This window comes from Oenanthe melanoleuca, chromosome 2 (genome assembly GCF_029582105.1).
Source record: "Oenanthe melanoleuca isolate GR-GAL-2019-014 chromosome 2, OMel1.0, whole genome shotgun sequence".
NCBI classification, from domain to species: Eukaryota; Metazoa; Chordata; class Aves; order Passeriformes; family Muscicapidae; genus Oenanthe; species Oenanthe melanoleuca.
Genome location: NC_079335.1, coordinates 50,885,490 through 50,896,851, shown reverse-complemented (window position 1 = coordinate 50,896,851; position 11,362 = coordinate 50,885,490).

Below are 11,362 nucleotides of genomic sequence, written 5' to 3'. Positions count from 1 at the left end.
GGCACATCTTCAGGTTTTCTGAATAAAATCCTGGCTGGAGGTGCCCAGTGAGTAACAACAGCGTTGGCTTGCAAGGAGAGTGTGGTCAGAACAGCTGTGTCAGGACAAAGGGTATGGTTCAGCAGAAACCAAGTATTTTTCACAAGTGAGGTGTAAACAAACAAACCAGTATTGCTGTTCTGCTATTGCATCCCAGTTGCGTTAAGGGCTACAGCCTGGGGCAAGGAGCAGGGAGGGACTGGAAAGGACACTTCCTAAAAAGAAAGAAAAACCCAAAACAAACACGAAGGGAAAGCAAGATGCAGGATAACAGAAGTATCTTTGCTCAGTGCTTTGCAGTTTCACTCCTGCCTCATTCACGGAAAGAGGTGAAATGCAGTCTTTGAGCCTTCCACCACCACTATCAAGAGCTTTAGAGTTTACCAGTTCCTGAGTTTTTCTAAGTGACTCAGGAGATCCCTGAAAGATGAGTCCTGTTTTCAGGAAGTATGCCTGAAATTACAAGGGACTCCAAGTGCAGTAGCCACTGAAGCCTCTGAAGTGACCTCCTTTCCTCACAAAGCAGTGAGTATGGATAATTCAGGCAATTTATTGCAAAATTCTGCAAGATGCTACTTGGCATAATTTACTCAGTCATAACAGAACATGAAAGGACAGGTAACAAAAACCAGCATCACTCATTATAGTTCATTTTCACTAATTTTGCATGATTTTTCCTCTTCCTACAAGTATTTTTAGCCTTTTAGTCTTCTCCTCTAATGCAATCACTTTGGATTTTTTTCATTGCCATTTGCTACCAACAAGAAATACGAAACTCCACTTCTGAATCAGGCAGAGACAAACACAGTTTTAAGGAATCATCTCATGGATACCCTTAATAGCCAAGGCAGAAGTGCTGTTGGCCTGAGCAATTATTTATCAGGCACCCTCTGCCCATCCAACTTCTTCACAAGTCTTTCCAGGGTATAGGACTATTCCATGGGATGGATTCTAGCTAAGGTACTACCAAGCCCTGAGGACAGTAATTAATTCCTGCCTGTCATCCAATAATGGGAACTGCCCATGATCACCACCTCAAAGCAGGGAGGCATCCTTTCCCATGGGAACCACAGTGCTCCTTGTCTGCTGCCATTTCCAAGATGGTCTGTTAGAAAACGAGAAATAAAACAGCACAGGATAGTGCTGTCTTCAAGTAAGTAAATGAAAAATACTGGGAGAAAAAGCTTTATACTTGGGAATGTTGGGCTTTAGGATCTCCTAGATCACCATGCAATAAAAAATAACAGAATCAGATGTATGTATTTTCATCCAAAGGACAGAACTTGCTGGACAGACACATGCACTATTAAGTTCTTTAAATAAGTGTCCAGCTACTGAATCCCTTTGCTCTTAGCACCAACGAAAGGAAGAAAAAAAAAAAAAAAAAAAAAAAAAAAAAAAAAAAATTATGTATGGGCATCAGCTTTATTAATTGCTCAATATGAGACGGCACCTGCATCTGGAGTGCTGCATCCAGCACCGGAATCCTCAGCACAAGAAAGACGCAGACTTGGAGCAGGTCCAGGCAAGAGTCCTGAAGATGATCAGGGCTTAAGCACTTCTCCTTTCTTCTCCTGTTGAAGAAAGGTTGAGAGATTTGGCACTGTGCACTTCAGAGAAGACTCCAGGCACACTTTATCACTGCATTTCAATACCTAAAAGAGGTCTGTAATGAAGATGGGTACACACTTTTTAGCAAGGCCTGCTGCAATAGGAAAAGGGCCAAAGGCTTTAAACTGAAAGAGGGTCGATTTAGATTGGATATTAGGAAGAAAGTCTTTACTGTGAGATTGGAGGCGCTGGAACAGCTTGCCAGAGAAGCTGAGGATGCCCCATTCTCGGAAGTGTTCAAGGGCAGGTTGAATGGGGCTTTGAGCAACCTGGAAGCACTTATCTTTAAGGTCCCTTCCAACCCAAGCCGTTCCAGGATTCTCTAAGGCATTTCTGGAAATAATCGCATCTTCCAGCAAACACTACAAACAATAGTTTTAACACTACAGACAAGAGACACCCAAGCCCTCAGACGCTCCGCCGCTTTCTGGGAGCGGGGCACGGAGAAGAGAGCCCGGGCCGGGCTGTGAGGGAGGCGGGAATGGGGCACGGAGAGAGCCCGGGCCGGGCTGTGAGGGAGGCGGGAATGGGGCACGGAGGAGAGAGCCCGGGCCGGGCTGTGAGGGAGGCGGGAATGGGGCACGGAGAGAGCCCGGGCCGGGCTGTGAGGGAGGCGGGAGAGGGGCACGGAGAGAGCCCGGGCCGGGCTGTGAGGGAGGCAGGAATGGGGCACGGAGAGAGCCCGGGCCCGGCTGTGAGGGAGGCAGGAATGGGGCACGGAGAGAGCCCGGGCCCGGCTGTGAGGGAGGAGAGAGCGGGCACGGAGAGAGCCCGGGCCGGGCTGTGAGGGAGGCGGGAGAGGGGCACGGAGAGAGCCCGGGCCGGGCTGTGAGGGAGGAGAGAGCGGGCACGGAGAGAGCCCGGGCCGGGCTGTGAGGGAGGCGGGAGCGGGGCACGGAGAGAGCCCGGGCCGGGGGCACGGCGCCATCTGCCGGCCCGAGCCTGCGGAACAGCGGTTCCCCTCACAGCGTCTCCCCGCCAAAATCCAGCGGGAACACGGCAAGAGACTGGGGGGGAGCTCAACCCCTGCTGAGCCCTGAGGCTCTGTCCGCTTTATCGAGCACAAGAAGCAAAATAAAACCCAAAAACTGGAATGAGTAACCAAGCCAGCTTCTCTACAGGGGCACGGTTTTGGCAGAAAATAAAACATCCATCTTTAAGAGCCAGTTCACAAGTCCTCCCTGAGGACATTATGATGCATAATGCTGTCTCCTTACCAGATGGGCGCACCATCCACCAGTGATAAAGAAAATCAGGAATTATATGCAGCAAAATGTGAAATTACACTTTCAAAAGGTAGGAAATGCCGAAATGAAGCTTTGCCCCTGCAGCCTTCATTGAAGCCCCTCTTGTCCGGTGCCATATCATCAGGGCAAAATTTGCTGAATCCATGCCCTAAACAATTCCCTTCCTCACACTTTGCAGAAATACAGGGGAAATGGTTACATGGTCTAAGCTGTACCAACCAGTTCTGCATTTATTCATTTTCCATAGAAGGAAAACTGTTACTAAACTGTCAGCCTTGCATTGCCTCAACATATGACCATCTGTCCATATTCCAAATCTGTCCAGAAATGTGTATATAGGTAGCAACTGAAAATTGTAATGATACATACACAGCTCATATGAAAGTACTTTATCCGGGGAATTACCGAAATTTTTAATGAAGAGTATCACACACTGAACTAAAACTGAGAGCTACATAAACTCTCAAATATACTAAATATGGGAGGAAAATTACAGAATTTTGACACCATAATTTTAACTCTTACATTATTATTGTCTCACCCTGTTATAAAAGCAAGTGCTTTATTTTCCATTATTAGGAGATACTTATCCATGTATAGTGACACAGAAAGGAGCATACAGGATTTAGGGGCCATCAGGTATGAGACTGGGAAGGATGTCCTGTAAAAGAAAAAAATCTATATTTCAATTTCTTAAATATAAAATTGCTTTTGCATTTACAGCAGAGACCTGTGCACTTCACAAAAGCAGTAGCATTTGCTTCTAGATGTTAGAAATTTGTCTTGTGTGAGCCTTCTGCTTAAGCATCATATTTCTCTTTGAAGGTCTTAACCCTTGCAGAGGCTCAGAGGGGTTTCAGGTGAGATGTCTTCAATTTGGCAAGAAGGAAGGAAGTGTTTTTGCACACAGTCATCCTCAAAACCAGCAATTTTAAAGTAACTCAAAAATTAGGAGCAGCTGAAGGAAGAAAATGGATTAGAGGCAAGTGAAGCAATTACAAATGTATGATACAATGCAAAGCCCTCTAGAAAGCTGGTCTGCTGTAACCACCAGCCCACATACAGGAACCCCAGAAAGACTGGTGCTCACAACTTGGATGTAAATATGAAGATACACAGACACACAAAATGGTTTTGCAAAACCTCCTTGTCATGCCTGCCCACTGGGCAGCTAATGCTGGTGTGGCTCACCTAAGGTGCCATATTGTGTGCACAGAGCACCAGAGGACTCTGGTCACACTCCTGTTCTTCTGAGCAGTAGCCAAGGAAATCAGAAGGCCCCTTCCATAAGCTGCTGATTTACTTTTGATTAGCTGCTTCGTTTCTAAACCTCTGATTCCACAAATGCAACCTCTACACACCTCACAAAGTGGATTTAGAAACCCACGATTTATAACAAAGCTCTGGTCTACAAGAAGTTTTGAGCTCAGTTTTGGCTACTCTGAACAGCAGAGTCCTCCCATCTGTTTGCAATCATCGAACCGTTAGTGATCAGAGCAGATCAGAGAAGCGAGGATGCATAACAAGCAGGATTATACTTTCCTCCAATTTTTAGCGTTTTTCAGCCCATTTCTTAGCAGGTTTTTCGGGTCACCCATTCCCACTCACAGGTAAATCAAGCAGTCTCACCTCCACACCCCCTCCATGAGCTTAGTCTGGTGACAGCTCTTGCCCCCATTGTTCCTGCCACCTGCTCCCTTGCAGCCCACTCATCTCTCACCCCACTGCAGATGAGAGCAGGGCCATGGCCAGCAGCTGCCGGGGTGTTTAATCTGTGCCCATGCTCACAGCTTGGCAAGGATGCCAGCACTAACTGGTCCAACAGCAGCAAAAACAGGTATCTTTCCAGCTTGCCACGAAGGTTTGCCCAGGCTGGGAGACTCAATTTAAATGTCTTTCATCCAAGCTCTAATCTTCCTCTAATTGGAGGTAATTGGTATCTGTGAAACACACACCTATCAAATGTGGCTTGAACTAGATTTCAAATTCACACAAGGAACAGCAGCATAAAAATGCTGCAATCACATAAATCTTGTCTCTTTGTCTCTTTTAAGTCAGGTTTTTCTACAAAATGCTGACCTTCCTTTGCCATTGTAACCTTGTTCCTGTGGAGGCAGGATGAAGAGATTATTTCACCTAATCAGGAAGGCAATCTGTTCTCATTTTCTTGAAGCTGGGATGTGAAATGAGAGGCCCAAGGGCTAAAGTATTTCAAGGTATTCAGTGTAGTCAGAAAGCACTGCCATGAAGCTGAAGGCTGCACTGGAAATCTGAGGTTAGACAATCCTGGGCACGAATAAAATGAAAATCCTTCTCCTGGCCTTCTCCTGTTTACAGGGGCAACCACCATGTCTGAGGCTTTACACCCTAAAATTGGAGAGAAATTCCCATGCTTGGAGAAGGCACAGCAGTTTCTGGCATGTGTCTGGAGAGAAGGCAGCACATAGAGACCTTTCAAATAGTCCAGGTGTCCTGGGAACTATAAAACCATCACAAAGCCACTGCTGAAGCAGTCCACCTTGCTTTTGTCGTGGCCATCTCTCCCTACCGTACTCCTGTTTTCTTCACTTGACACCAAACATTCCTGAGGTGTGGGACACATATCTCACATTTATCACTTCAACATTTTAAACTAACCAGAGAAGATTAAGGCAAGCATTGAAAAATAGCCCCTACATAAACTTCTTCTTCAAAGAACCACTCACTTCATTATCAAAGCTGCACTCTTAGTACTTCTGATTGCAGTTACAGAGTACCCAAGGTTCAGGTTTGGTTTTCTGTGGATTTTCTTTCTAAGCCTCTCCGTAACACTCTATAAACTACATTAGGATTTAAAGTAATGTCTCTCAACCATTAAGAAACAGAGATAACTACTCTATTCTCATTACTAATATTCCCCAGACCAACCTTCATAGCAGTGCAGAAGTCTACTGCAGTCTGACAAGCAGTAGTAGCAACATTTACTAATTTTGAGTGAAAACATGTCAGTGGGCTTAATGTCGGAGTCAGATGGATTCTGGAGCGTCTTTACTTGCAAGAGTCAAACATGTTTAGGTTTTAAAAAAGAAGTCCTTGGCTCTTCTGAAGTAGCTGTCTGTATCATCTATGTTTGGAGTATCAAAGCAGCAAAGGAAAAACACTTCTCCACTTGCACAGGCAGAGGAATTGTGGTGAGTTGACCATGGCTGGATATCAGATGCCCACCAAAACTGCACTACCACTCCCCTCAGAGAGAAAATACAATGAAATGCTCATGGGTTAAGATAAAGACAGGTAGAAATCACTCACCAATTACCATCATGGTCAAAACAGACTATTTGGGCAAATTACTTTATTGCCAATCAAATCAGTGTGGAATAATGAAAAAGAAAACCTAATTTTAAAACATCTTCCCTCCACCCCTCTCTTCTTCTCAGGCTTGATTTTATTCTGATTTCTTCTCCCTCCAAACAGTGCAGGGGGATGGGGAATGGAGGTTGTGATCAATTCATCACACATTGTCTCCACCACTCCTTCAAGGAAGGACTCACACACTTTTTCCCCTGTTCCATTATGGGGTCCCTCCCCTTTTTCCCTGTTCCAGCATGGGGTCCCTTCCATGAGAGAGAGTCCTTCACAAACTTTTCTAACGTGAGTCCTTCCCACGGGCTGCAGTTCTTCACAAACTGTTGCAACATGGGTCCCTTCCACAGAGTGTAGTCCTCCAGGAGCAGACTGCTCCAGCATGGTCACAAGTGCTGTCAGAAAACCTTCAGCATTGGCTCCTCTCTCCATGGGTCCATAAGTCCTGCCAGGAGCCTGCTCCAATGCAGGTTTCCCACAAGGTCACAGCCTCTTCAAGCATCCACCTGCTCCAGCGTGGGGTCCTCCATGGTCTGCAGGTGGATTTCTGCATCCCTGTGAACCCCCATGGGCTGCAGAAGCACAGCTGCCTCACTACGGGCTGCCCCACAGGCTGCAGGGGAGTCTCAGGGCTGGCACCTGGAGCAGCTCCTCTCTCTCCTGCACTGACCCGGGTGTCTGCAGGGCTTTTCTCTCACATATCTCACTCTCTGGCTGCAATTTGCTCTTGTGCAGTGCCTTCTTCCACTTCTTAGCCATGCTATCCCGGAGTCACTACCACCATCACTGATGGGCTCAGCCTTGGCCAGTGGTGGATCTGCCTTGGAGCCAGCTGGCATTGGCTCTGTAGGACATGGAAGCTTCTGGCAGCTTCTCACAGAAGCCACTCCTGCATCCTCCCTGCTACCAAAACCTTGCCACAGAAACCCAATGCAGCAATATATACCCCCGCTAACAGGGGGCAGCTGTACACATTTAGGACAGTTTGCTTTCTTTTACTTGTTAAGTACAAACAGCACTGGCTCCACAGAAGCTTTTTGCAACTCAGACTGACTTTTATGTTTCAAACAAGGACTAGAAACACAACACACCCAAATGTTTAGCATATTTTTTCCTTTTCTTCCCCCTCAACTATCTTTGGCTGAGGTCAGGCATTATAATCCCAGTGTGCACATTCCATTTTTAAATGCCTAACAGTTACATTTTGTCTGTTCAACACTTGGCTCCAGGAACAGACAAAGCAACAGCTAAGTCTTTAGGAAGCTGCTCCAAAAGACTTTTACAGACGTCTAAGTAACACGAAGCAGCATTTTTGAAATCCAACAAACAAACAAAAAGACTTGGATATGCCTCAAAGAATACTTGACAATAAACGGGACAGTGTATGCTAGCAAAAAGGGTTGTGCTTAAACTACCTAGTAATTTGCCTCAACACTCATGCTTCAGTTCCCCCATCTCAAAAGCCAGGATAACCAAACCTTGACAAGGCAGACTGAGACACTCACAAAGACTGCTATTTAACTACTACCCACTGTGAGAAAAGCCAGATACTGATCCCCAATAGCAGCCTCTCTAAATTCACATTTGCATGTAAGCCTGCACCAGTATCAATAAAAACTTTCCATAATATTCTGAAATAATTATTCCTAGACTACAGAAATTTATTGATTGGTTGATTGTTCAGGTTTTTTTCCCTTGCAGAACTTGGATGATCAGCAGTCTAACTTAAATTAAAAAAAAAAGAAACAAAAAACAAAACAAAACAAAAAAACCCACCACAACTAAACAAAACAACTCACAATGCTCTTTTTTTTAATCAACCAATTCAAAAGGTAACAATAACTATTTCAGCCACCTTTCAATTACTGTTTCACTTATTTCAAGTGTTTGAGCTCAGACTGCTTCACTATAATTATGGCTGGCTGGCACCTCTATGCCTGACAATAAACATCCTTTAAAGTCTTTTCTAAGGAAGAGTGAGGACATCAGCCTTCCACCATTGCCGACAAGAGAGCAGCTGTGATGCAAACAAGGATTCAATACCCTGCTGATAGTGGCTACCAACATTACATAAACTTATCAAATTCTAAATAAAATGGCACTGCAATGTGGCAGAGATGCTTATACCAGGATTCAGTTAAAACAATGTGTAGGGGGTGAAACAATAATTTCATGCAAAGCAATTTCCAGATCTAGTTCACCATACAAACACATAAACCCTTGGCCTAGCAAATGAGGCACAGGCACTGACCTTATCACCCCTGGCAATAACAACAATGGCAAATAAAATGTAAGAATGAACTGTTTTGTCTTTGCACAAGACCTCGTTTCTACATGATCATTTGTCACATACTGGGCAAATAAATTAGAGGTGACAACACCAGCACTACCTCTGCCTATGCAGCCCGGTCAGAATCAGCAATTCTTCAACATACCTAACACACACTGAAAACAGAAAAACACAACAGACCAACTTCAATCAGATACTCAGCTACACTATTTGAGTGCCCCTGGAAAACATATTTGGACAATAAATAGCCTACTTCATTTTATCATCACTAGTTTTAGTACTTCCCAAAGGAAGGAGCTCAAACCCTTGAAAAAACTGACTCCTGCATTTAGCTCCCCCTCTTGTCCAACACTCCAGTGTGCCACCACTCTAAAGCTACCACAGAAGCTCAGGATCAGCAAAGACAGAGGCTCGCTAGGAGCAGTGTGGAATGCCACATACAGACAGGGCTTCCAGGACACCCCCCACAGAGCCACTCCACAGGAACCAGAGTAGCAGGCAAGGCAGTAAACTATTACTTCCACAGCAATGCAGCTAAAAAGAAGCTACAGACTTTCAATCCCACCTGCAAACTTGGAGAGCAGGGCATTTCAGTATTATAGCAAATATTTGTTAGGGTCGCTCTGAAACTGTGTAGCTCTTATTCCATCTTTTGCCACAGACTAAAACACATTTGCTCTAGAAAGTCAATTCCCACACAAAAACCGGGAAAATCCCAAAAGGATAAAGAAAATTATTTAAGACATTTCTTATAAATCTGACGGATCTATCAGCATCCTCAGTGCTGCCTGGATCGAGGCACCTGTTCTTCACACCAACACTGATTCTTCATCCAAAGCAGCCTCTAGCCATTTTCCAGTAGAACCTAGAGCAGAGCAGTAACACTGCCTATGGAACCAGATACACCTCTTCACTAGCAGCAGTCCACAACAAGGAGTCGGGGAGAAGTTCCAAAATAAAAAGGACACTGCTACATTTTTAATAGTTTATTAACACTTCAACCTTTAATAACTTTGAAGGCCTGAAAGATAAGTTTTGCTTATTGACTTTGCCTTTTCCCCTTTGGCAAAATGTCACCTTTCAACTCCTCCCTCCACCCTCCCTCCTCCCAAGGAGGATAATGAAGTTCCAAGCTAATGTTTGGTTGCTTTGTTTAAGTAAGTTGGCTTCAAACATAGCAGCAGAAACATGCAAGCCTGGGCAATAGTGTTTGTCAACAGCTTTTAGAGAATGAGTAGAAACGCACTTGTGCATTGATACAAATAACTTTTTCTTAAATGAATTTTATATATATATATTTTTTAAAATGGGTTAAATTTGGTGCCCAGAATTACTACAGAAGCTGTATCTTCTAGTCAACTAGGTTTATTTTTTTCCCCTGCACCATACTACTTCTTTTAAAGTGCTATCCTCATAAAAAATTTTAAGTAACTACTTTGATACTGTATACTTGTATCATCTTGCCCTTTTCAGAAATCAAAAGGGCAACCTATAATGTATTTAACTGAAGTTACACTTACCCTCACACAAATTTATGGGCATCACTGTCTGCTCAGCTCACCAGGAGCTGGTGGAGAGACTGTATTTCCTTGTGCTTACATACACGAGTAAGCAGGCAGACAAAGCAAGAAGTTCTAACCATTTCAGGAACAAAGACAAACAATTTAATCCATATTACATAATTCACTGAATACAGTTGATCTCATCCAAAGTGACTCCTGAGAGCAAAATAGTTTTAGCATTACATTTTATATACAGCTATGAAGGGATTACGGGAAACCAAGACAGTCTCCTTAGAGCACTACTGAGAACTCTGGTTACAAGAGTGCTGTACACTTTCACCTTGAAAACATCACTTAATCCATGACCAAAGTTTTAACATCAACTGTTTTCTTATTTATGAAAAAAAGTTATTTCATTCTGATTTTATCCTAACTTTTACCACATTTCTGCTGCCAGATATCAAAACCTGAGTCAGCTGCATTGAGCAATGACTTGTTTTTCTGGTTTAAAGTCCTCTAAGCGCTAGCACCTTTGAAAACCCCCATATACCATACTGTAAACATTTTAAGATCTTTCAGAGGGCTTTGTTTGGTTTTTCTCCCTTCAACGCAGGAATGACTGCTCTGTCTGAAGCAAACTACATCCTGCACAATATTGCTTTCGTTATTTTCCACGTAATCAGTTTGGAACAGGCTATGAAAGTTTGATGTGGAAATGTTCCGTTAGAGAAAAAAAAAAATCAGAAGAAATACACCATTCTGAACCAGCGGAAACAAAATAATCAAAACCTCAACATAGTTTTTTCCAGTCACTGGGATGGAAGGAGACTTCAATGCAGACACTGGAACAAGTAATTTGAAACATCAGTGCTTGCATGCTAAAGTGAAAAGATAAGCAGTATTTGCATTTTCTCCCATCATTTTCCTTGTACATGTGCAAGATTTTATAAAAAAAAGTTTATCACAGAGAGCTATGACAGAACATGATGTAATTTTTTTTAGAAAAAAACACTAGAAATCAAAGGCAACCAAGATAACATACATCTTTCCAAGAACATTTTTCTCAGCTACATAAGGTGTGCATATACCAAGGTCTAACACACTTAGCTGCACCACATCAAGTCAAGCTGTCCAAGAGTATACACAATTTTGCTTACAGGAGTATACCTCTTCCAGAATTTCTCAAGTTTACAAGTAATTCCCTGTATTGGATTATGCTTACTCAGAAGTACAGATAATATTTTGTTTCAATACTACTGTTTGTTTTTATGACATATTCAGAGATGAGGCAAGACATAAGATTAAGTGCAGGGAAGCATTTCAGACCCCAA